The sequence below is a fragment of the Salmo salar genome, chromosome ssa16, assembly GCF_905237065.1.
Source record: "Salmo salar chromosome ssa16, Ssal_v3.1, whole genome shotgun sequence".
NCBI classification, from domain to species: domain Eukaryota; kingdom Metazoa; phylum Chordata; class Actinopteri; order Salmoniformes; family Salmonidae; genus Salmo; species Salmo salar.
This window is the reverse complement of record NC_059457.1, coordinates 53,732,185-53,759,842: the sequence shown is the minus strand read 5'-3', so window position 1 is coordinate 53,759,842 and position 27,658 is coordinate 53,732,185.

The window sequence follows — 27,658 nt, the reverse complement described above, 5'->3', positions numbered from 1 at the left end:
CCATTACCGTACTTCGAAGCATGTCAACCGCTGTTTAAAATCAATTTTTACGACATTTTTCTCGTAGAAAAGCGATAATATTCCGACAGGGAATCTCCTTTTCGGCAAACAGAGGAAAAAATCCCAAAGGCGGGGCGGTCGGGGTCACGCGCATAAGCCAATGTCCCTTGATCGGCCACTTGAGAAAGGCGATAATGTGTTTCAGCCTGGGGCTGGAATGACGACATTCTGTTTTTTCCCGGGCTCTGAGCGCCTATGGACGACGTGGGAAGTGTCACGTTAGAGCAGAGATCCTTAGTAAATGATAGAGATGGAAAAGAAGTTCAACAAATGGTCAGACAGGCCACTTCCTGTAAAGGAATCTCTCAGGTTTTGACCTGCCATTTGAGTTCTGTTATACTCACAGACACCATTCAAACAGTTTTAGAAAATTTAGGGTGTTTTCTATCCATATGTAATAAGTATATGCATATTCTAGTTACTGGGTAGGAGTGGTAACCAGATTAAATCGGGTATGTTTTTTATCCAGCCGTGTCAATGCTGCCCCCTAGCCCTAACAGGAAGTAGTTGTTTTTCCCACTAGGTTTTGTGGGAGATTATTTTGAGTAAGTGTATGTTGCACCTCTTCGTCACGGTTTGTTGTTTTGTTTATGAGTGCATAGTTTCACAGTTATATAAAATGTGGAACGATAAACACGCTGCGCTTTGGTCCCATTCTTCAGACAACCGTGACACCTATACACACATACACACACACACACACACATACCTTTTTTTTCTCGCATTATTGGTTAGAGCCTGTAAGTAAGCTTTTCAGTGTAAGGTCTACAATTGTTTTATTTGGCAAACGTGACTAATAAACTTTGATTTGATTGACTGCATAATTTTACTACTGCATACTGCAACTATTCCATACACTAACTACTGGATACTTTACAACCACATACTGTTAATACTGCATACTGCAACTACTGCATACTGTAACTACCACATAACTGTACTACTGCATAATGTTACTAATGCATACTGGAAGTACTGCATACTGTTAATACTGCATAATTCTACTGCTGCGTACTGGTAGTGTTGCATACTGCCTCTACTGCATAATGGTACTACTGCATACTGCTTCTACTGCATACTGTCACTACTACATACTGTTACTACCGCATACTGTCACTACTACATACTGTTACTACCGCATACTGAAACTACTGCATACTGTTACTACCGCATACTGAAACTACTGCATACTGCGACTACTAAATCATGTTACTACTGCATACTGTTACTACTGCATACTGCAACTACTAAATAATGTTACTGCTGTATACTGCTACTACATTTACATTTACGTCATTTAGCAGACGCTCTTATCCAGAGCGACTACTGCATACTGTTGCTACTGCATACTGTTACTATTGCATACTACAACTACTGCATACTGTTAGTACTGCATACTACCACTACTGCATCATTTTACTACTGCATACTGCTACTTTTGCATACACTAACTACTGCATACTTTACTACCACATACTGTTAATACTGCATACTGCAGAAACTGCATACTGTTACTACCGCATAACTGTACTACTGCATAATGTTACTAATGCATACTGGAAGAACTGCATACTGTTAATACTGCATAATACTACTACTGCATACTGGTAGTACTGCATACTGATTCTACTGCATACCTAAACTACTGCATAATTCTACTGTTGCATACTGCCTCTACTGCATAATGGTACTACTGCATACTGCTTCTACCGCATACTGTTAATACAGCATACTGCGACTACTAAATAATGTTACTACTGCATACTGTTACTACTGCATACTGCTGAAACGAAATAATATTACTGCTGTATAATGTTTGCTACTGCTACTACTGCATATTATTAAATAATGTTACTACTGCATACTGCTACTACTAAATAATGTTACTACTGCATACTGTTACTACAGGGGTACTGAAACTACTGCATACTGCGACTACTAAATAATGTTACTACTGCATACTGTTACTACTGCATACTGCTACTACTAAATAATGTTACTGCTGTATACTGCTACTACATTTACATTTACGTCATTTAGCATTTACTATTGCATACTACAACTACTGCATACTGTTAGTACTGCATACTACCACTACTGCATAATTTTACTACTGCATACTGCTACTTTTGCATACACTAACTACTGCATACTTTACTACCACATACTGTTAATACTGCATACTGCAACTACTGCATACTGTTACTACCGCATAACTGTACTACTGCATAATGTTACTAATGCATACTGGAAGTACTGCATACTGTTAATACTGCATAAATCTACTACTGCATACTGGTAGTACTGCATACTGATTCTACTGCATACCTAAACTACTGCATAATTCTACTGTTGCATACTGCCTCTACTGCATAATGGTACTACTGCATACTGCTTCTACCGCATACTGTTACTACAGCATACTGCGACTACTAAATAATGTTACTACTGCATACTGTTACTACTGCATACTGCTGAAACGAAATAATATTACTGCTGTATAATTTTTCTACTGCATACTGCTACTACTGCATACTTTTACGACTGCATACTACTACTGTTAAATAATGTTACTACTGCATACTGCTACTACTGCATACTGTTACTAACGCATACTGTTCCGGCTGCATACTGCTACTGCTAAATAATGTTACTACTGCATACTGTTCATACAGCATACTGCAACTACTAAATAATGTTACTACTGCATAGTGCTCATACAAAATATTGTTACTACTGCATACTGTTACCACTGCATACTGCTTCTAATGTAAACTGTTACTACTGCTTACTGTTACTACTAAATACTTTTATTACTGCATACTGCTACTACTACATACTGCTACTACTGAATACTGTTATTACTGCATGCTTCCACTTCTGCATACTGCTACTACTGCATACTACTACTACTTCGTACTGCTACATCTGCATACTTTTACTACTGCATACTGGTACTGCATACTGCTACTTTTGCATATTGTTACTTCTGCATACTGCTACTTCTGCATAATGCTACTACTGCATACTACTACTACTTCATACTGCTACTATTGCATATTGTTACTACTGCATACTGCTACTACTGCATACTGGTACTACTGCATACTGCTACTACTACTGCATACTGCTACTACTGCATACTGCTACTTCTGCATACTACTACTACTTCATACTGCTACATCTGCATACTACTACTACTGCATACTGCTACTATTGCATAGTGTTACTACTGCATACTGGTACTACTGCATACTGCTACTACTGCATACTGGTACTACTGCATACTGCTACTACTGCATACTGGTACTACTGCATACTGGTACTACTGCATACTGGTACTACTGCATATTGTTACTACTGCATACTGCTACTACTGCATACTGCTACTACTGCATACTGGTACTACTGCATACTGGTACTACTGCATACTATTACTACTTCATACTGCTACTATTGCATATTGTTACTACTGCATACTGCTACTACTGCATACTGGTACTACTGCATACTGCTACTACTGCATACTGCTACTACTGCATACTGGTACTACTGCATACTGGTACTACTGCATACTGCTACTTTTGCATATTGTTACAACTACATACTGCTACTACTGCATACTGCTACTACTACTGCATACTGCTACTACTGCATACTGTTACTACTACATGCTGCTACTACTGCATACTGCTACTACTGCATACTGCTACTTTTGCATATTGTTACTTCTGCATACTGCTACTTCTGCATAATGCTACTACTGCATACTACTACTACTTCATACTGCTACTATTGCATATTGTTACTACTGCATACTGCTACTACTGCATACTGGTACTACTGCATACTGCTACTACTACTGCATACTGCTACTACTGCATACTGCTACTTCTGCATACTACTACTACTTCATACTGCTACATCTGCATACTACTACTACTGCATACTGCTACTATTGCATAATGTTACTACTGCATACTGGTACTACTGCATACTGCTACTACTGCATACTGGTACTACTGCATACTGCTACTACTGCATACTGGTACTACTGCATACTGGTACTACTGCATACTGGTACTACTGCATATTGTTACTACTGCATACTGCTACTACTGCATACTGCTACTACTGCATACTGGTACTACTGCATACTGGTACTACTGCATACTATTACTACTTCATACTGCTACTATTGCATATTGTTACTACTGCATACTGCTACTACTGCATACTGGTACTACTGCATACTGCTACTACTGCATACTGCTACTACTGCATACTGGTACTACTGCATACTGGTACTACTGCATACTGCTACTTTTGCATATTGTTACAACTACATACTGCTACTACTGCATACTGCTACTACTACTGCATACTGCTACTACTGCATACTGTTACTACTACATGCTGCTACTACTGCCTACTGCTACTACTGCATACTGCTACTTTTGCATATTGTTACTTCTGCATACTGCTACTTCTGCATACTGCTACTACTGCATACTGCTACTATTGCATACTGCTACTACTGCATACTGGTACTACTGCATACTGGTACTACTGCATACTGCTACTACTGCATACTGGTACTACTGCATACTGCTACTACTGCATACTGGTACTACTGCATACTGGTACTACTGCATATTGCTACTACTGCATACTGCTACTACTGCATACTGCTACTACTGCATACTGGTACTACTGCATACTGCTACTACTGCATACTTGTACTACTGCATACTGCTACTTTTGCATATTGTTACTACTACATACTGCTACTACTGCATACTGCTACAACTGCTTACTACTACTACGGCATACTGCTACTACTGCATACTACTACTACTGCATACTGTTACTACTACATACTACTACTACTGCATACTGCTACTACTGCATACTGCTACTACTACTGCATACTGCTACTACTGCATACTGTTACTACTACATACTGCTACTACTGCATACTGCTACTACTGCATACTGCTACTTTTGCATATTGTTACTTCTGCGTACTGCTACTTCTGCATACTGCTACTACTGCATACTACTACTACTTCATACTGCTACATCTGCATACTACTACTACTGCATACTGCTACTATTGCATATTGTTACTACTGCATACTGCTACTACTGCATACCGGTACTACTGCATACTGCTACTACTGCATACTGCTACTACTGCATACTGGTACTACTGCATACTGGTACTACTGCATACTGCTACTTTTGCATATTGTTACTACTACATACTGCTACTACTGCATACTGCTACTACTGCATACTACTACTACTGCATACTGCTACTGCTAAATAATGTTACTACTGCATACTGTTCACACAGCATACTGCAACTACTAAATAATGTTACTACTGCATAGTGCTCATACAAAATATTGTTACTACTGCTTACTGTTACTACTAAATACTTATATTACTGCATACTGCTACTACTACATACTGCTACTACTGAATACTGTTATTACTGCATGCTTCCATTTCTGCATACTGCTACTACTGCATACTACTACTACTTCGTACTGCTACATCTGCATACTTTTACTACTGCATACTGGTACGGCATACTGCTACTTTTGCATATTGTTACTTCTGCATACTGCTACTTCTGCATAATGCTACTACTGCATACTACTACTACTTCATACTGCTACTATTGCATATTGTTACTACTGCATACTGCTACTACTGCATACTGGTACTACTGCATACTGCTACTACTACTGCATACTGCTACTACTGCATACTGTTACTACTACATGCTGCTACTACTGCATACTGCTACTACTGCATACTGCTACTTTTGCATATTGTTACTTCTGCATACTGCTACTTCTGCATACTGCTACTACTGCATACTGCTACTATTGCATACTGCTACTACTGCATACTGGTACTACTGCATACTGGTACTACTGCATACTGCTACTACTGCATACTGGTACTACTGCATACTGCTACTACTGCATACTGGTACTACTGCATACTGGTACTACTGCATATTGCTACTACTGCATACTGCTACTACTGCATACTGCTACTACTGCATACTGGTACTACTGCATACTGCTACTACTGCATACTGGTACTACTGCATACTGCTACTTTTGCATATTGTTACTACTACATACTGCTACTACTGCATACTGCTACAACTGCTTACTACTACTACGGCATACTGCTACTACTGCATACTACTACTACTGCATACTGTTACTACTACATACTACTACTACTGCATACTGCTACTACTGCATACTGGTACTACTGCATACTGCTACTTTTTATATTGTTACTACTACATACTGCTACTACTGCATACTGCTACTACTACTGCATACTGCTACTACTGCATACTGTTACTACTACATACTGCTACTACTGCATACTGCTACTACTGCATACTGCTACTTTTGCATATTGTTACTTCTGCGTACTGCTACTTCTGCATACTGCTACTACTGCATACTACTACTACTTCATACTGCTACATCTGCATACTACTACTACTGCATACTGCTACTATTGCATATTGTTACTACTGCATACTGCTACTACTGCATACCGGTACTACTGCATACTGCTACTACTGCATACTGCTACTACTGCATACTGGTACTACTGCATACTGGTACTACTGCATACTGCTACTTTTGCATATTGTTACTACTACATACTGCTACTACTGCATACTGCTACTACTGCATACTACTACTACTGCATACTGCTACTGCTAAATAATGTTACTACTGCATACTGTTCACACAGCATACTGCAACTACTAAATAATGTTACTACTGCATAGTGCTCATACAAAATATTGTTACTACTGCTTACTGTTACTACTAAATACTTATATTACTGCATACTGCTACTACTACATACTGCTACTACTGAATACTGTTATTACTGCATGCTTCCATTTCTGCATACTGCTACTACTGCATACTACTACTACTTCGTACTGCTACATCTGCATACTTTTACTACTGCATACTGGTACTGCATACTGCTACTTTTGCATATTGTTACTTCTGCATACTGCTACTTCTGCATAATGCTACTACTGCATACTACTACTACTTCATACTGCTACTATTGCATATTGTTACTACTGCATACTGCTACTACTGCATACTGGTACTACTGCATACTGCTACTACTACTGCATACTGCTACTACTGCATACTGTTACTACTACATGCTGCTACTACTGCATACTGCTACTACTGCATACTGCTACTTTTGCATATTGTTACTTCTGCATACTGCTACTTCTGCATACTGCTACTACTGCATACTGCTACTATTGCATACTGCTACTACTGCATACTGGTACTACTGCATACTGGTACTACTGCATACTGCTACTACTGCATACTGGTACTACTGCATACTGCTACTACTGCATACTGGTACTACTGCATACTGGTACTACTGCATATTGCTACTACTGCATACTGCTACTACTGCATACTGCTACTACTGCATACTGGTACTACTGCATACTGCTACTACTGCATACTGGTACTACTGCATACTGCTACTTTTGCATATTGTTACTACTACATACTGCTACTACTGCATACTGCTACAACTGCTTACTACTACTACGGCATACTGCTACTACTGCATACTACTACTACTGCATACTGTTACTACTACATACTACTACTACTGCATACTGCTACTACTGCATACTGGTACTACTGCATACTGCTACTTTTTTATATTGTTACTACTACATACTGCTACTACTGCATACTGCTACTACTACTGCATACTGCTACTACTGCATACTGTTACTACTACATACTGCTACTACTGCATACTGCTACTACTGCATACTGCTACTTTTGCATATTGTTACTTCTGCGTACTGCTACTTCTGCATACTGCTACTACTGCATACTACTACTACTTCATACTGCTACATCTGCATACTACTACTACTGCATACTGCTACTATTGCATATTGTTACTACTGCATACTGCTACTACTGCATACCGGTACTACTGCATACTGCTACTACTGCATACTGCTACTACTGCATACTGGTACTACTGCATACTGGTACTACTGCATACTGCTACTTTTGCATATTGTTACTACTACATACTGCTACTACTGCATACTGCTACTACTGCATACTACTACTACTGCATACTGCTACTGCTAAATAATGTTACTACTGCATACTGTTCACACAGCATACTGCAACTACTAAATAATGTTACTACTGCATAGTGCTCATACAAAATATTGTTACTACTGCTTACTGTTACTACTAAATACTTATATTACTGCATACTGCTACTACTACATACTGCTACTACTGAATACTGTTATTACTGCATGCTTCCATTTCTGCATACTGCTACTACTGCATACTACTACTACTTCGTACTGCTATATCTGCATACTTTTACTACTGCATACTGGTACTGCATACTGCTACTTTTGCATATTGTTACTTCTGCATACTGCTACTTCTGCATAATGCTACTACTGCATACTACTACTACTTCATACTGCTACTATTGCATATTGTTACTACTGCATACTGCTACTACTGCATACTGGTACTACTGCATACTGCTACTACTACTGCATACTGCTACTACTGCATACTGTTACTACTACATACTGCTACTACTGCATACTGCTACTACTGCATACTGCTACTTTTGCATATTGTTACTTCTGCATACTACTACTACTTCATACTGCTACATCTGCATACTACTACTACTGCATACTGCTACTATTGCATAGTGTTACTACTGCATACTGATACTACTGCATACTGGTACTACTGCATACTGCTACTACTGCATACTGGTACTACTGCATACTGCTACTACTGCATACTGGTACTACTGCATACTGGTACTACTGCATATTGCTACTACTGCATACTGCTACTACTGCATACTGCTACTACTGCATACTGGTACTACTGCATACTATTACTACTTCATACTGCTACTATTGCATATTGTTACTACTGCATACTGCTACTACTGCATACTGGTACTACTGCATACTGCTACTACTGCATACTGCTACTACTGCATACTGGTACTACTGCATATTGGTACTACTGCATACTGCTACTTTTGCATATTGTTACAACTACATACTGCTACTACTGCATACTGCTACTACTACTGCATACTGCTACTACTGCATACTGTTACTACTACATACTGCTACTACTGCATACTGCTACTACTGCATACTGCTACTTTTGCATATTGTTACTTCTGCATACTGCTACTTCTGCATACTGCTACTTCTGCATACTGCTACTACTGCATACTGCTACTATTGCATAGTGTTACTACTGCATACTGCTACTACTGCATACTGGTACTACTGCATACTGCTACTACTGCATACTGGTACTACTGCATACTGGTACTACTGCATACTGCTACTACTGCATACTGGTACTACTGCATACTGCTACTACTGCATACTGCTACTACTGCATACTGCTACTACTGCATACTGGTACTACTGCATACTGCTACTTTTGCATATTGTTACTACTACATACTGCTACTACTGCATACTGCTACTACTGCTTACTACTACTACTACGGCATACTGCTACTACTGCATACTACTACTACTGCATACTGTTACTACTACATACTACTACTACTGCATACTGCTACTACTGCATACTGGTACTACTGCATACTGCTACTTTTGCATATTGTTACTACTACATACTGCTACTACTGCATACTGCTACTACTACTGCATACTGCTACTACTGCATACTGTTACTACTACATACTGCTACTACTGCATACTGCTACTTTTGCATATTGTTACTTCTGCATACTGCTACTTCTGCATACTGCTACTACTGCATACTACTACTACTTCATACTGCTACATCTGCATACTACTACTACTGCATACTGCTACTATTGCATATTGTTACTACTGCATACTGCTACTACTGCATACCGGACTACTGCATACTGCTACTACTGCATACTGCTACTACTGCATACTGGTACTACTGCATACTGGTACTACTGCATACTGGTACTACTGCATACTGCTACTTTTGCATATTGTTACTACTACATACTGCTACTACTGCATACTGCTACTACTGCATACTACTACTACTGCATACTGCTACTACTGCATACTGCTACTACTGCATACTGTTACTACTACATACTGCTACTACTGCATACTGCTACTACTGCATACTGCTACTACTGCATACTGCTATTACTGCATACTGTTACTACTACATACTGCTACTACTGCATACTGCTACTACTGCATACTGTTACTACTACATACTGTTACTACTGCATACTGCTACTACTGCATACTGCTACTACTGCATACTGTTACTACTACATACTGCTACTACTGCATACTGCTACAACTGCATACTGCTACTACTGCATACTGTTACTACTGCATACTGCTACTACTGCATACTGTTACTACTACATACTGCTACTACTGCATACTGTTACTACTACATACTGCTACTACTGCATACTGCTACTACTGCATACTGCTACTACTGCATACTGCTACAACTACTGCATACTGTTACTACTGTGTACTTCTATTATGACATACTGCTACTATTCCAACCATTACACACAGGCTCAGATACGCATACCGGACACATGATAAGAAACGCCCTCTACTTACACGTACACATGGATTTTGTATTCTAGATATGTGATAGTAGAGAAGTGGCCTGAGGGAACACACTTAATGTGTTGTGAAAGGTGGTATGAAATGTAATGTCATGTAATATATTTCAAATTGTATATAACTGCCTTAATGTTGCTGGTCCCCAGGAAAAGTCACTTCTTCTTTGTCAGCAGCTAATTGGGATCCTTAATAAATACAAAAATACAAAAAAGACATTATCTTTAGAAAAGTTATAAAAACATTATCTGTAGATAAGTTAATAAAATATAATCTGTACATAATTTAGAAAAAAACTGTATCTTTAGATAAATTATAAAAAACTGTATCTGTAGATAAATTATTTAAAAAAAACTGTATCTTTAGATTGTAACTCTTCACTGCTGGAACAATAGATTGGGAGGGGAAAGCCTTTTTCCATTTCTGCAGTTTGTTCATTTTTCTTTCTCATTTTTTTTTTAAGGTCAGCTAATAATTTGGTCGGGAAAAAAATCTATTTGAACTCACATGTCACAATCTGACGTAATGGATTCGCTTTTTTTTTTAGTGGTTTTAGGTATATTTTGAAGTACTAATTAAATTTAGAGCCATTAAAGGAGACAAATTAACAACTATTTTAGCTGAATGGAGTGAAATGAGCCGGCGCACTGAAAATACTCGGAATGCCCATCACTAATGATTGTTCACTAATAATTTATTTCTCAATCTCCCAACATACCGTGTTGTAAACTGTGGTAGGTTACATTATGAATGGAATAGCGGCTGACAACACCATCCGAATTAGGTTGCTTGTCGCACGTAACAACAAAAGAGAATTAAAGGGAGAATTTACGTCGGTGATTAGGGGAACTAACATCAAAGATTAGGAGAGGTAAAACGACAAAGATTAGGAGAGGTAAAACGACAAAGATTAGGAGAGGTAAAACGACAAAGATTAGGAGAGGTAAAACGTCAAAGATTAGGAGAGGTAAAACGACAAAGATTAGGAGAGGTAAAACGACCAAGATTAGGAGAGGTAAAACGACAAAGATTAGGAGAGGTAAAACAACCAAGATTAGGAGAGGTAAAACGACAAAGATTAGGAGAGGTAAAACGACAAAGATTAGGAGAGGTAAAACGTCAAAGATTAGGAGAGGTAAAACGACCAAGGTTAGGTGAGTTTACGTAGCAGGTTAGGTGAATTTTGGTTAAGTTTAGAATAAGGGTTAGCTAAAATGCTACGGTTGTCCCCGACGTGACTCCAACATTCAACCTTTGGATTGTCAGCCTTTCCTGGATTACGCCAACCCATTCTACCCGACCAACTTCCCTACTTAAGTTTCTGTCTCAAGTAACGAGACCATTTGTAGGTATCATACGTCTTGGAGGTGCTCAGAAATACATCAAGTATATTTCATATGGCTCTGAGGCCAGGCTGGTGCCTCGGCAGCTAAAACCGCACACCGACATCTGTCATGTCATGCGTGTGACAGCATTAAGTGGACCTTGTGTAGAGTAGCTCTTAGTAAGTGTTACTCCTTTGTTTCAGGGTTGTACGCTCGGTGACCTGAATCGAGGGGTCCTGGATGGTAGGAAGAAGAGAAAGAGAGCCACCGTCCGGCCCTGTCCAACGCCATCGGCTGAAATCCAATAACCCACATGAAAGAGGCCAATCACATGGCTTCCATTATAATCCATTCACTTTAATGAAATATTGGCTCCCATAAAAAAAAAAAACTTCAAAAGGGGAAACTGACATATTTTTATACCATCTTGAACGTTAAACATAAAAGGGGAACGGAGTCGATATGAAATCTGTTAAGAGTCTTCTAAATATACTCTGGATAGTCAGAAATCATGAAGCATGGGTCCAGTATGTTACAAGACTGCTCAACTAGACTGAATAAGTGATGGGTCGAAATGTACATAATCGGTACCTGGAGGAAAATGGGGGAGGGTCATTTTCTTCTTCCAATTTCAGTCAAGGGGAGGGTTTAGTATTTTTTTAAATCTAATCCAGTGGATGCAGCTGGTTTAACTGTGGGACTAAGTGGGTGTAGCTGGTTTAACTGGGGGACTAAGTGGGTGTAGCTGGTTTAACTGTGGGACTAAGTGGATGCAGCTGGTTTAACTGTGGGACTAAGTGGGTGTAGCTGGTTTAACTGGGGGACTAAGTGGGTGTAGCTGGTTTAACTGTGGGACTAAGTGGATGCAGCTGGTTTAACTGTGGGACTAAGTGGGTGTAGCTGGTTTAACTGTGGGACTAAGTGGATGCAGCTGGTTTAACTGTGGGACTAAGTGGATGCAGCTGGTTTAACTGTGGGACTAAGTGGATGCAGCTGGTTTAACTGTGGGACTAAGTGGATGTATCTGGTTTAACTGTGGGACTAAGTGGATGTATCTGGTTTAACTGTGGGACTAAGTGGATGCAGCATCTTGTCAGTGGGATGAGTGTTCGTAAAGCTATATAAAACACTATGCTTCCCAGTCGATACAGTTTGTGCGTCTACTATTTTCTCATTGTGTGACGTTTTTGTTAGTTTAGGTCTTCGGGCAATTTTTTTTTTTTCGAGGCATGTCAAAGTTTGGTAGCTGAAGTCTATGCCACTTCTTTGGTGATTGGTCAACAGTACTACTCCTAGTGAGAACATGAAGTATTTGTCGTCATTCAACAAGGGATGACTAGTTTTCATGCACATTTTTTCACTTGAGAAATACTGCACCAAACAATTAAAATTAAAAGTAAAATTGTTTGACTAAGACCTCCTCAGCAAAACAACATAGAAATGAATGACAAATAAAATAGAATCTGTCTTAGTGTCATAGTCCGTGTATGTAGGTGGCAGGGAAGTCAGGTGCAGGAGAAAACAGAGTGGTTAAAAATTGAGTATTTATTTCCAAAACCAACGTAGAAAAATAATCCGGGTAAAACAACCCATCGCACACCGATACAGAAACAACACGTACATAACAAACAAACAATCACCGACAGAGAAATGAGGGGAAGCAGAGGGTTAAATACACAACATATAATTACTGGGATATGAAACAGGTGTGTAAAGAGACCAGACAAAACCAATGGAAAATGAAAAACTGATCAATGGTGGCTAGAAGGCCGGTGACGTCGATCGCCGAACACCACCCGAACAAGGAAGGGCATCAACTTCGGTAGAAGTCGTGACACTTAGAGTATTTTGAGGAAGTGTTTTGGGATATGTTGCTCCTACGGTGGCTCAAGAGAAGATCTTTAGGGAATATGAGAGCACAGACGGATGCTTTGCCTAGCTGAGTTCTACTAGGAGCGAACCAAACTTACGTATGTATGCGGGCATCTTTACCGTGCCTAACAGTGAAAAAGCAACAAAAAAAACAACCATTACTGTACAATCACTTCCTGGGAAAGTCTAAATGGGATCCTGGGGACATCCTGAATTTGACCTCACCCCATCGAAGTTGAACATTTAAAACGGTTAAGTTTCGGGTTGGGTAAGGGTAGGGGTTAAGGTTAGAGTTAGGATTTAGGGTAGGGAAGTCTCAAGGATCCCAGATAGCACTAAACCATCACTTCCTGGACCAAATTTCTTACACTGGCAAACTTACATTCACATACTTCAACAGATTCTCCTCATGCGTATAAAAAATATACAGCTTTGGCCCTCTCCTACACTCAGCCTAACACTGCCAAGTCTCTCTCACACACACATGTCCGCACGCAAACACACACACTCCCTATGGAGGCTCTCTGCAAAATGAATAACCCAGGCCAGCGTGGTAGAGATAGTGTGTTTTGGTGCTTCTAGTGAAAGGGCTTTGCCTCAACCCTGCAGAAAACAGGGATGACTGATTTACCAACAGCTTTGCCTCAACTCTACTGAGGACAGGGCTAACTGATTTAACAACAGCTTTGCCAACTCTACAGAGAACGGACTGACTGATTAATTATATCAACATGCACAGAGAGGGAGGGAGGGGAGAGAGAGAGAGAGAGAGAGAGAGAGAGAGAGAGAGAGAGAGAGAGAGAGAGAGAGAGAGAGAGAGAGAGAGAGGAGGTTTGAGAGGCCTATGATTTAAAGTCCTAATATTAGCAGTTATTGCTACTCCTGTTCTCCAGTTTCATAGTTAAGTGTAATGGAATCCTCACCCATCATTGAGCATGTTGATCGCCTGTTAAACCGACCCCGACCTATCACGACAAAGCTCCTGGCTGTCAACTACCTATCAGATATGAGGAGAGTCTGATATTTTTTGCAGATGAAAAACTGAGTGGACTTGAGTTGTGTACTAGCCTGGCTGACACGACTCACGTGGTCAGCGAGGGAGAGCACACTGGTCTGGACAGGAGGCAGTTGTAAATGCGGTATTCACGCAGAGTTGTGCTTATTTCTGGCTGAGATTTGATTGGTTCTCTCAGACTTTTATTTTTGAGGTGGGGTCCCATTATGTCTGGCGAAAAACAAACACTGCATTCCACAGTAAGAACCTTATACCAACGGTGAAGCATGGTGGATGTAGTGTGATGGTTTGGGGATGCTTTACTGCCTCAGGACCTGGACGACTTGCCTTAATAGAAAGGACCATGAATTCTGCTCTGTATCAGAGAATTCCACAGGAAAGGTTGCAAAGGTTGCCTTCCAGAGAGACATCAGAGATTGTAACATTCTCCGTTTCATGGAAACATGGCTCTCTCTCTCTCTCTCTCTCTCTCTCTCTCTCTCTCTCTCTCTCTCTCTCTCGATATGTTATCGGAATCGATTCAGCCACCGAGCTTCTCCATACATCGCACCGACAGAGATAAACAGCTCTCTGGGAAGAGGAAGGGCAAGGGTATATGCTTCATGAATAACAACTCATGATGTAATCATAACAACATACAAAACTAAAGTCCTTCTGCTCACCCGACCTAGAATTCCTTCCAATCAAGTGCCGGCCATTTTACCTACCAAGAGAATTCTCGTCAGTTATAGTCACAGCTGAGTATATTCCCCCTCAAGCAGACACCAAGATGGCCTTTAAGGAACTTCACTGGACTCCATGTAAACTGGAAAGCATAAATCCTGAGGCTGTATTTCTTGTATCTGGGGATTTTAAAGAAGCAAATTTGAGAACAAGGCTACCTAAATTCTATCAGAATATTGATTGCACTCCGAGCAGGCGTAATACACTCTAACAATGGAGGGCATACAAAGCCCTCCCCCGCCCTCCAAAAAGTAAACCAGCCATGTCAAGGACACCGATGTCACACTTCCAGACAAACTAAACACCTTCTTTCCCCGCTTTGAGGGTAATACAGTGCCACCGTCGCGCCCCCCCCCTTCTCTGTGGCTGACGTGAATAAAACATTTAAACGTGTTAACCCTCGCAAGGCTGCTGACCCAGATGGCATCCTCAGAGCATGTTCAGATGGCTGGTGTGTTTACGGACATATTAAAACGCTACCTATCCCAGTCTGTTGTCCCCACATGCTTCAAGATGGCTACCATTGTTCCTGTACCCAAGAAGGCAAAGATAACTGAACTAAATGACTACCGCCCCGTAGCACTCACTTCTGTCATCATGAAGTGCTTTGAGAGACTAGTTAAGGATCATATCACCTCCACCTTACCGGTTACCCTAGACCCACTTCAGTTTGCATACCGCCCCAACAGGTCCCTAGACAACGCAATCGCAATCACACTGCACACTGCCCTATCCCATCTGGAAAAAAGAATACCTATGTAAGAATGCTGTTCATTGACTACAGCTCAGCATTCAACACCATTGTACCCTCCAAGCTCATCATCAAGCTGGAGACCCTGGGTCTCAACCCCACCCTGTGCAACTGGGTCCTGGACTTCCTAACGGGCCTCCCCCAGGTGGTGAAGGTAGGAAACAACATCTTCACTTCGCTGACGCCCCCCATTGGGGCTCCGCAAGGGTGCATGCTCAGCCCCCTCCCGTACTCCCTGTTCACCCACGACTGCGTGGCCATGTACACCTGCAACTCAATCATCAAGTTTGCAGATGACACAACAGTAGTTATATGCTGTCTGTTTGGCCCAGTCCGGGGGTATCGTTAGATGGGGCCACAGTGTCTCCCGACCCCTAATGTCTCAGCCTCCAGTATTTATGCTGCAGTAATTTATGTGTCGGAGGGCTAGGGTCAGTCTGTTATATCTGGAGTATTTCTCCTATCTTATCCGGTGTCCTGTGTGAATTTTAGTATGCTCTCTCTAATTCTTTCTCTCTCTCGGAGGACCTGAGCCCTAGGACCATGCCTCAGGACTACCTGGCCTGATGACTCTTTGCTGTCCCCAGTCCACCTGGCCGTTCTGCTGCTCCAGTTTCAACTGTTCTGCCTGAGGCTATGGAACTCTGACCTGTTCACCTGATGTGCTACCTGTCCCAGACCTGCTGTTTTCAACTCTCTAGAGACAGCAGAAGCGGTAGAGATACTCTGAATGATCGGCTATGAAAAGCCAACTGACATTTACTCCTGAGGTGCTGACCTGTTTCACCCTTGACAACCACTGTGATTATTATTATTTGACCCTGCTGGTCATCTATGAACATTTGAACATCTTGGCCATGTTCTGTTATAATCTCCACCCAGCACAGCCAGAAGAGGACTGGCCACCCCTCATAGCCTGGTTCCTCTCTAGGTTTCTTCCTAGGTTCTTGCCTTTCTAGGGAGTTTTTCCTAGCCACCGTGCTTCTACACCTACATCGCTTGCTGTTTGGGGTTTTAGGCTGGGTTTCTGTACAGCACTTTGAGACATCAGCTGATGTAATGAGGGCTTTATAAATACATTTGATTTGATTTGATTTGATTTAGTGGGCTTGATTGCCAACAACGACGAGACAGCCTACAGGGAGGAGGAGAGGGAATTCGGAGTGTGGTGTCAGGAAAACAACCTCTCACTCAATGTCAACAAAACAAGGGTGATGATCGTGGACTTCAGGAAACATCAGAGGGAGCACCCCCCTATCCACATTGACGGGAAAGCAGTGGAGAAGGTGGAAAGTTCCTTGGCATACACATCACAGACAAACTGAAATGGTCCACCCACACAGACAGTGTGGTGAAGAAGGCGCAACAGCGCCACTTCAACCTCAGAAGGCTGAAGAAATTTGGCTTGTCACCCAAAACCCTGACAAACTTTTACAGATGCACAATCGAGACCAACTGCTCTGCCCACAACCTATCAACCGTAAGCTTCTCCAGAGGGTAGTGCGGTCTGCAAAACGAATCACTGGGGGCAAACTACCTGCCCTCCATGACAGCTATACCACCCGATGTCACAGGAAGGCCAAAAAGATCATCAAGAACAACAACCACCCGAGCCACTGCCTGTTCCCCCTGCTATCATCCAGAAGGCAAAGTCAGTACAGGTGCATCAAAGTTGGGACCGAGAGACTGAAAAACAGCTTCAATCTCAAGGCCATCAGACTGTTAAACAGCAATCACTAACTCAGAGAGGCTGCTGACTACATTGAGACCCAATCACTGGACACTTTAATAAATGGATCAGTAGTCAATTTAAACAATGCCACTTTAAATAATACCAGTTTAATAATGTTTACATATCTTACATTACTCATATCACATGTATATACTGTATTTTATATCATCTAGTGCACCTTGCCTATGCCGCTCGGCCATCGCTCATCCATATACTTATATGTACATATTCTCATTCACCCCTTTAGATTTGTGTGTATATGGTAGTTGTTGGGGAATTGTTAGATTACTTGTTAGATATTACTGCACTGTCGGAACTAGACACAAAAGCATTTCGCTACACTCGCATTAACATCTGCTAACCATGGGTACGTGACCAATACGATTTGATTTGATTTGGGAATGGTGGAAATCGAGCTAAATTCTGGAAAGTGGTCAAATCTTTCAAACAAAACTCCACACCCTCATTGTCCCAACAGGTTATGACAGCCTCTGGTCCCATAACAGACACAAATAAAATGTGTGGTGCTTTTAATAAGAATTTCGCCTCAGCCGGGCCACCTGTTTGAAAGGATAATTTCTGAAAATACCTCAAGTTCCACAAGAGGGAGTCCTTTAATCACCTCTAAACAGATAACAGAGAATGATGCACTTCCAGGCTCTCACTTTTCTTTTTCTTCAATTGAACCATGTTATGTCTATGATGTACCATGTGCCTTGCAAAAAAATCATGTAAAATAAATACATAGGAGCTGATTTGTTTGATCTCTTTTTACTGCAAATTTCTGCCCCCCCCCCTCATTGTAGAACCTTTTGATCCACATTTTTATTGAACAATTACTTCTGGTGTTATCCCTAAGATCTGGAAGTTGCCGAATGTCCTCAAAATATCTGAATGACTTGCAAACTCTCAGCTAGGAACTTTGTACATGACAGTTGACCCTGTTATGTACTGTTATCGCCCTTATTTCTGAGCAGGCTAAATTGGAGCTCAAATCAGATTTTTTTTTTTTACCTCGCAGAAAGCCCTTGTTGATTTATTTGTACTTAGTGCGGGAAAAATAAAATTATTGTTGTTTTCTAATTCTCATAGAAATATTTCAGATGGTTTGCCGATCAATGCTTTGGATGGTTTTCTCATCGAGCAGGTTCCCGCCTATAAATATCTTTTGGATATATATATTATTTTTTACATATGGATAAGCTAGTAAGAAGCTGAGAATTAAAGTAGACTCATTTTATAGATATCATGCCTCTTCCTAAACAGAAGGAAGCAGGTTGTACAGGAAACCTTCCCACCAGCTCTTGATTGTGGTGACACTATTTATCAGAATGCAGCAGCCACTACTATAAAACCCTGTAAAGCAGTGGACCATAGCGCGCTTCGCTTTCCCACATGTGACAGGTTTAATACTCATCACTGCATCCTTTATCAAGTCGGATGGACGTCTCTAAATTCCACCTAGATCACTTGATTTCTCCCATTTTTGTTGTTTACAAAGCTCTGCTGCACAATCTTCCATCATATCTCACTTCTATGTTAAAGCATATAAATACGATGCACCAACCCCACTCACAGAGTTGGTTAACTCTTGAGGTTCCTCGTGTCTCTACCAATCGTAGGGAAATCAGCCTTTAGTTTGAACCGCTGATTCCCCCCCCCCATTACATCTTTAACCCCTGGTGCCAATAGGACAGTTTAGACACTGATGAGGAATGAACTCACTGAGATTTGCGAGTGTTTTTGGTTGATTGTAATACTTTATATTTGTGTTGTTGAAACGCAGTATATCTGTCACTGCTGTATCTTCATATTGTTTAATTGAATTATGTTGATTTGTGATGTGATTGTTCCCAAGGAACCATGGAGAACGAGACCCAGGTCTCAATTGGACTCCCCTGAATAAATACAATTAAAATGTTGTTGTTTTTTAAACAGGCTATGGGCAATTATCAAACAATGGCTTTATCTGAATGAAGATGAGTAGACTAATATAATGGTTACATTAGCATGACGCATGTTACACTGGCATGTTACACCGGCATGACACATGTTACAGCACACCTTATCCTATGTAAAAGACACTGTCGTAACACTGACTTACTGTTGTGAAAGTGGAGTGTATACAGTACTATGAAGTGCTTATCTTCAACTTAGCCCGGTATTGGACTAAACGGAGCCCAATGTTAAGCCTTATAGTCAAAGGACCTTTACATGTTCTGTTGAGAGGCGAATTGGCTCTGGCAGTCAAAACAGCCAAATACTCCATATTAAACATGAATTGATTAACAATTGTGATATGGTTCTGTAAACATAATGCCTTCTACTTTCATATCACACCTAAATAACTGTACACTATTTAAAATTACCCAGTCTAAGCCCAGTTTAAGCCAGGGGGGGTTATTCTAAGGTATATGGGATTGTTTTGAAAGGTAATGCCAAGGATTATTTAGCTGTTTGATTTAGATTTGTAAGACCCCTTGAAGTATAAAAACATATATACAACAATTATTTAATGAAAAACACATTTTTCACCTGACTGCCAATCGCCCATACCAACGCATTGAATAACAGATTCGCTACATGGAACAACAGAGAGTACCCCCCCCCCCAAAAAAAAAAAAATCTAAAGGAAGTTTGTTCTGAAGTTTCTGTCCTATATCTGAGAGATATAAGAAAGATCAGGATATTTATTTTTTTTTACATGTATTTAACCCCTTATTTTCAGCTGTTACCGGGGGGACCTTCAGATGGTTGTTGTGAGGCCTGTGGGAATCCTAGAGCAAAACAAATGACTTGTATGTGTTTTCGGGTTTCTCACGTTTCCACAGAGGGGTCATATTAGTGTGTAGCCCAAACTGTTCGGACGCTACAAACAGAAGTTCGCAGATCGGCTGTACCGACTTCAAATGAGTCCCAAGATGCTTGTCGGGGTCGTAGCAAAATGGAGAACACCATTGTGTTGTGAGAGTCTCATCTTTCCATAGAGGAGTCATAATAGTTTCTAAGCTAAACCGTTCGGACGCTGCAGACGATTTTGTGAGAAGACCGATTTTCGGGATGCCTCATGGTCTAACTCGCTCTAGCTCTGTCACCTTCCATCCCAGATGTCTCGTGGTCTAACAAACATCGCTCTAGCTCGGTCACCTTCCATCCCAGATGTCTCGTGGTCTGACAAACATCGCTCTAGCTCCGTCACCTTCCACCCCAGATGTCTCGTGGTCTGACAAACATCGCTCTAGCTCCGTCACCTTCCATCCCAGATGTCTCGTGGTCTGACAAACATCGCTCTAGCTCCGTCACCTTCCACCCCAGATGTCTCGTGGTCTAACAAACATCGCTCTAGCTCCGTCACCTTCCACCCCAGATGTCTCGTGGTCTAACAAACATCGCTCTAGGTCCGTCACCTTCCACACCAGATACGGAAGTGTTATATAGTCGGATGCGGTTTATTGAGATGCATCCAATTTTTTATATATATATCTAACGTAAACTGACAGATTTTTATGGGGATTATGCTAATTAGATTCCGGGAAGACCTTAGGGGTTTTTTAACCAATGATGTACAGTGCTATCAGAAAGTATTCACATCCTTAGACTTTTTTTGTTATAGTTTTAGAGTTTAAAATCTGTTAAATTCAGATGTTGTGTCACTGGCCTACACACAATACGCCATAATGTCAAAGTGGAATAATGTTTTAGACATAAAATTAAGCTGAAATATATTGATCAACAACCAATCAACAGCTAACTTGATGAGCTTGATACATTTTTTAAAGAATCATTTGCAAATATTGTACAATCCAGTTGTGCAAAGCTCTTAGAAACTTACCCAGAAAGACTCACAGCTGTAATCGCTGCCAATGGGGATTCCAACATGTATTGACTCAGGGGTGAGAATACTTATGTAAATGAGATATTAATGTATTTAATTTTCAATAAATTCGCAAACATTTTTAAAACATGTTTTCAAGTGATCATTATGGGGTATTGTGTGTAGATGGGTGAGATTTGGTTTTTATTTAATCCAATTTAAATTCAGGCCGTAACATAACAAATGTGGAATAAATCAAAGGGAATTAATACTTTTTGAAGGCACTGTATATAAACTCTGGATGAATGACAGGGGGTGCTGTATTGAAGCAGCCATCGTGGTACTTCTTCTCCAGTATAAAACATATTTTGGAAGTTGTAGAAATGCATTTTAATGTCTACATTCAGCAATCCAGGGTTTATATACATCATTGGTTTTAACACCATTGCAGCTGACAATATTTTTCAATGACAACACATTTGTGGCATCCATCATCCATGTATAGACAGGTGTTCAGACACGCAGATACCTAATTAGCACAGTCGACTCTGTCTTCCATCTGTTTTCCATAAACGTGCTGTAACATTGAAATATCTTAGCTAGCAGCTAGCTAGCTAATGTTTGCTTACAGCTACAGTGTTGAACACACAAAGGTTAGCAGCTAACATTAGATAGCAAGTAGCTAGCAGGATAACTTGATTAAAGGCAACAATATCAACACTGGCCTGAACAGGAGAACGTTGGCCATTTATTTGTGACTTTGTCACTTGGCAGTGTGTGTCGGCTGCGTCTGCTGTGTTTGAGTCTGGCAGCAGTAGTAGCAACTAGAGAGGCTTCCTCTCACTCCACTGGCTCCCAGAGCGAGGCACAATGAAGGTTGTTTGATTTAGCACAAAGTCACACCTTTCCCCAAGGCTAGCCCAGCGACTGGGCCAAACCCCATGTTTTCATTTAGACTATATTTTTTATTTCTCACAACACAAGCAGTTGGGTGCCTTGTATTGGGAAAAAGGCAACTGCGGATCCAGGCTTTAAATAATTCAGTATTGACTTGAAAAAAGAATGGCAATCATCTGTTTTTATCGGCAATATGTAAGAAACTGCTAGCCTTTGGCTGGCTGCTAATAGCTGAGAATTACTAGCTAACTGGCAAGCACAAACACTGTCAAAAACAAACCCAGAGTAAGTACAAACCCATAGAAATAGACCGATTGCCCTCTAGTGGCGATTTAAAGAACTGCCGAAAATACACAGTCAAGATGAGAATAATTATTCTGTCAAGGATTTTTATTTTTATATATATAGCACCAGTCAAAAGTTTGGACACACCTACTCATTCCAGGGTTTTTCTTTATTTTTACTATTTCCAACATTGCAGAATAATAATGAAGACATCAAAACTATGAAATAACACATATGGAATCATGTAGTAGTCCAAAAAAGTGTTAAACAAATCAAAATATATTTTATATTTGAGATTCTTGAAAGTGGCCACCATTTGCCTTGATGATAGCTTTGCACACTCTTGCTGTGGTCATTACGGAAATAGACGCCTCGCTAAAATAAGCGCCTGATGTTTTCAGTGATTTATGCAAATAAATGCTCAGGCTATTAATTTAAGTTGAACATTTATTATTTTAAAAGTTTATTTTAAAGTTAAAGGGAAAACGTCCACTCCCTGTTATACAGCTTAAAATGTAATATTTTACAAACATTGTGGAACCATCTACAAGATCATATTTTCACTTCTCCAGAAATAGCAGAAGAAATTGTATTGTGAATTAAGCCATTTACGTTCTCACTTTAAACCCATAGATGTTGAATCTTTCAAATAAATACATTTAAATGAAAAACAATCCGCTTTTAAACTCACAACAATATCTCTAAATAAGATCAGGTCAGAAGCATGATATCATAAATTGCTTTTCTCATTCCATGGCACTGTGTACACACGTAGGCTTAAATGTGGTGCTGACAGACATGTTCGCCCTGTTCCTAGCTCCTAGCCAACTTTGCAGTATAGATATATTTTAGTGTTGTATCTTACATTATTTGCTCAGAACGTTTCTTGCATTATTATCTACAGCTAAAAATAACTTTTGGATACGTGATCAGCTGTCACTCACAGCATTTCGACTTTCCTGAATTGGTTCCTTTGTTCATACCCCCCCCCCCCCCGAGGCATTTCCACTCATCCCAAGATCTGCACCGACGGAGAAGAGGAATATGGAGTGGGCTTTTAGTCTGACTCAGGAGGCGTGCATACCATCCACTGCTTCCAAGTATATCGCTAATGTTACATTTATATTTACATTTACGTCATTTAGCAGACGCTGTTATCCAGAGCGACTTACAAATTGGATTTCAGTCCCTGGACAGTAAAGTAGACAAGCTCAGGGCGAGATTCTCCTTCCAGAGAGACATCAGGTACTGTAACATACTCTGTTTCACGGAATCATGGTTCTCTCCGGATATACTGTCCCCGTCAATACAGCCTCCATACATCTAATAGCCAGGAAGAACAAACTCTCAGCTAAAATAAAACCGGAGTTGTATGTTTCATGATTAACTGCCAATGCCAATGATTGTGGTAACGTACAGGAACTTAAGTCCTTTTGTTCTCCCGATCTGGAATACCTCACGCATTAACGCATTAGCTTCCGAGTTAATTCTCTTCGGTCATCGTCACAGGCGACACAGCGACGGCTCTCGGGGACATTGTTCAAACTGGAAACCGCATATCCTAAGGCCACATTTATTGTAACTGGGGACTATAATAAATCTAATCTGAAGAAAATGCTACAGAAGTTTTATCAACACATTGCCTGCACTACTTGCTCGTCAATAATTCTTGACCATTGCTACTCCCAATTCCAGGACGGTTACAAAGCCCTCCCCTGCCATCCTTTGGCAATTCAGATCACGCCTCCATTCTACATGGTAAAGACTGTTCAACGTTGGTCTGACCAATCGGTATCTTCTTCAAGATTGTTTTGATCACATGGACTGGGATATGTTCCTGGTTGGCTCTGAGAATAACATTATAGTATACACTTCATCAGATTATTGCATAGAGGATGTTGTTCCCACTGTGACGATTAGTGCTTATCAAACCAAAAACATGGATAAAAGGCAGCATTTGTGCAAACTGAAAGTGCGAACCATTGCATTTTACCACGGCAAGGTGATTGGGAACATGGACTTGTACAAATAGACCACTTATGCCCTCCGTAAGGCAATTAAAGAGGCAAAACATCAGTACAGAGACAAAGTGGAGTCGCAATTCAACGGCTCAGACACGAGAAGTATGTGGCAGGGACTCCAGACAATCACAGATTATGAAGGTAAAACCAGCTATGTCGCGGGCACCAATGACTTGCTCCTGGACAAGCTTAACACCTTCTTTGCCCGCTTTGAAGATAATACAGTGCTGAGGACTGTGAGCTCTCATTCTCCGTGGCTGACATGAGTAAGACATTTAAGTGTGGTAAACTTCGGAAGGCGGCCGGTCCAGACGGCATCCTTATCTGTGTCCTCGGGGCATGTGCTGGCTGGAGTGTTTATGGACATATTCAATCTCTCCCTATCCTAGTCTGTTGTCCCCACATGCTTTAAGATGTCCACCATTGTTCCTGTACCCAAGAAAGCGAAGGTAACTGAACTAAATGACTATCATCCCGTAACACTCACTTCTGTCATCATGAAGTGCTTTGAGAGGCTAGTTGAGGATCATATCACCTTACCCTACACCATAGACCCACAAGAATTTACATACCGCCCCAACAGGGAAAGGGGGATAACTAGTCAGTTGTGCAACTGAATGCATTCTAATGAAATGTGTCTTCCGCATTTAACCCAACCCCTCTGAATCAGAGTGGTGTGGGGGGCTGCCTTAGTCAACATCCACGTCTGGGGAATAGTGGGTTAACTGCCTTGCTCAGGGGCAGAACGACAGATTTTTTTACCTTGTCAGCTTGGGAATTTGATCCAGCAATCTTTCGGTTACTGGCCCAATGCTCCTACCCGCCAGGCTACAGATCCACCGGTGATGCAATCACCATCGCATTCCACACTGTCCTATCCCATCTGGACAAAAGGAATACCTTCAGTATGTAAGAACGCTGTTCATTGACTAAAGCTCAGCCTTTAATACCATAGTGCCATCCAAGCTCATCACTAAGCTCGGGGCCCTGGGTTTGAACCCCGCCCTGTGCAACTGGGTCCTGGACTTTCAGACGGAGCGTCCTGAGGTGGTGAAGGTAGGCAACAACACCTCAGCTACGCTGATCCTTAACACATGGGCCCCACAAGGGTGCATGCTCAGCCCCCTCCTGTACTCCCTTTTCACCATGACTGCGTGACCAAGCACATCTCCAACTCAATCATCAAGTTTGCAGATGACACAACAGTGATTACCAACAATGACGAGAAGGTGAGGGCCCTGGCAGAATGGTGCCAGGAAAATAACCGACCCTTCAATGTCAACAAATCGAAGGTACGTTTTGATCAAGGGGCTTGGGGACCATAGGGGATATGTTTAATCATGGGTCGGACCAGACTGTCGAGCTTAGACAGTCAGATGGGTCTATGAGGAATTAGAGAGATCTAAATACATCATATCTATTTCACTGTGTTCAAAGCTCATAACACTCTGTACCATCTGAAAAACATTTTTTATTTCTTAATCTTGGACTGGTATTCCTCTTGGAACAATTTGCTGTATTGCATGCCTTTAGACAGAAGTTGACAAATGTTGCAAGAATGTGAAATTGAGCACCTGGGACAGATGTTGATCCAGTTGCCATGGTGAGAACTCTCTAGAGAAGGGCGTTGCAATTGGAATGTGCAAAGCCCAAAAGTATTCCAGAAACTTGTTCAATGACCTGAAAGTGTCACTGTATAATTACTAACGTTGTTCACGTGGCATGATATCAGACCTATTGGTTACATTGAAAACGTTCACGTGGCACGATATCAGACCTATTGGTTACATTGAAAACGTTCATGTGGCACGATATCAGACCTATTGGTTACATTGAAAACGTTCACGTGGCACGATATCAGACCTATTGGTTACATTGAAAACGTTCACGTGGCACGATATCAGACCTATTGGTTACATTGAAAATGTTAACGTGGCACGATATCAGACCTATTGGTTACATTGAAAACGTTCACGTGGCACGATATCAGACCTATTGGTTACATTGAAAACGTTCACGTAGCACGATATCAGACCTATTGGTTACATTGAAAACGTTCACGTGGCACGATATCAGACCTATTGGTTACATTGAAAACGTTCATGTGGCACGATATCAGACCTATTGGTTACATTGAAAACGTTCACGTGGCATGATATCAGACCTATTGGTTACATTGAAAACGTTCACGTGGCATGATATCAGACCTATTGGTTACATCAACAAGGCCGCTCAGTTGAGAGGATGCTAATACTCTAACGAGCAATGTTTATATACACAGCAGCTTAATCTTCATTGTTTCAGCTTGTCCCATGGAGTGTTACACAGCATTATAAATACACAGTTAATAACAGGCAGGATTAGCAACATGGTAGTTTGAACTCCTTGCATTGTTGACTGACATAGTATGTCTACAGAGGTGGTT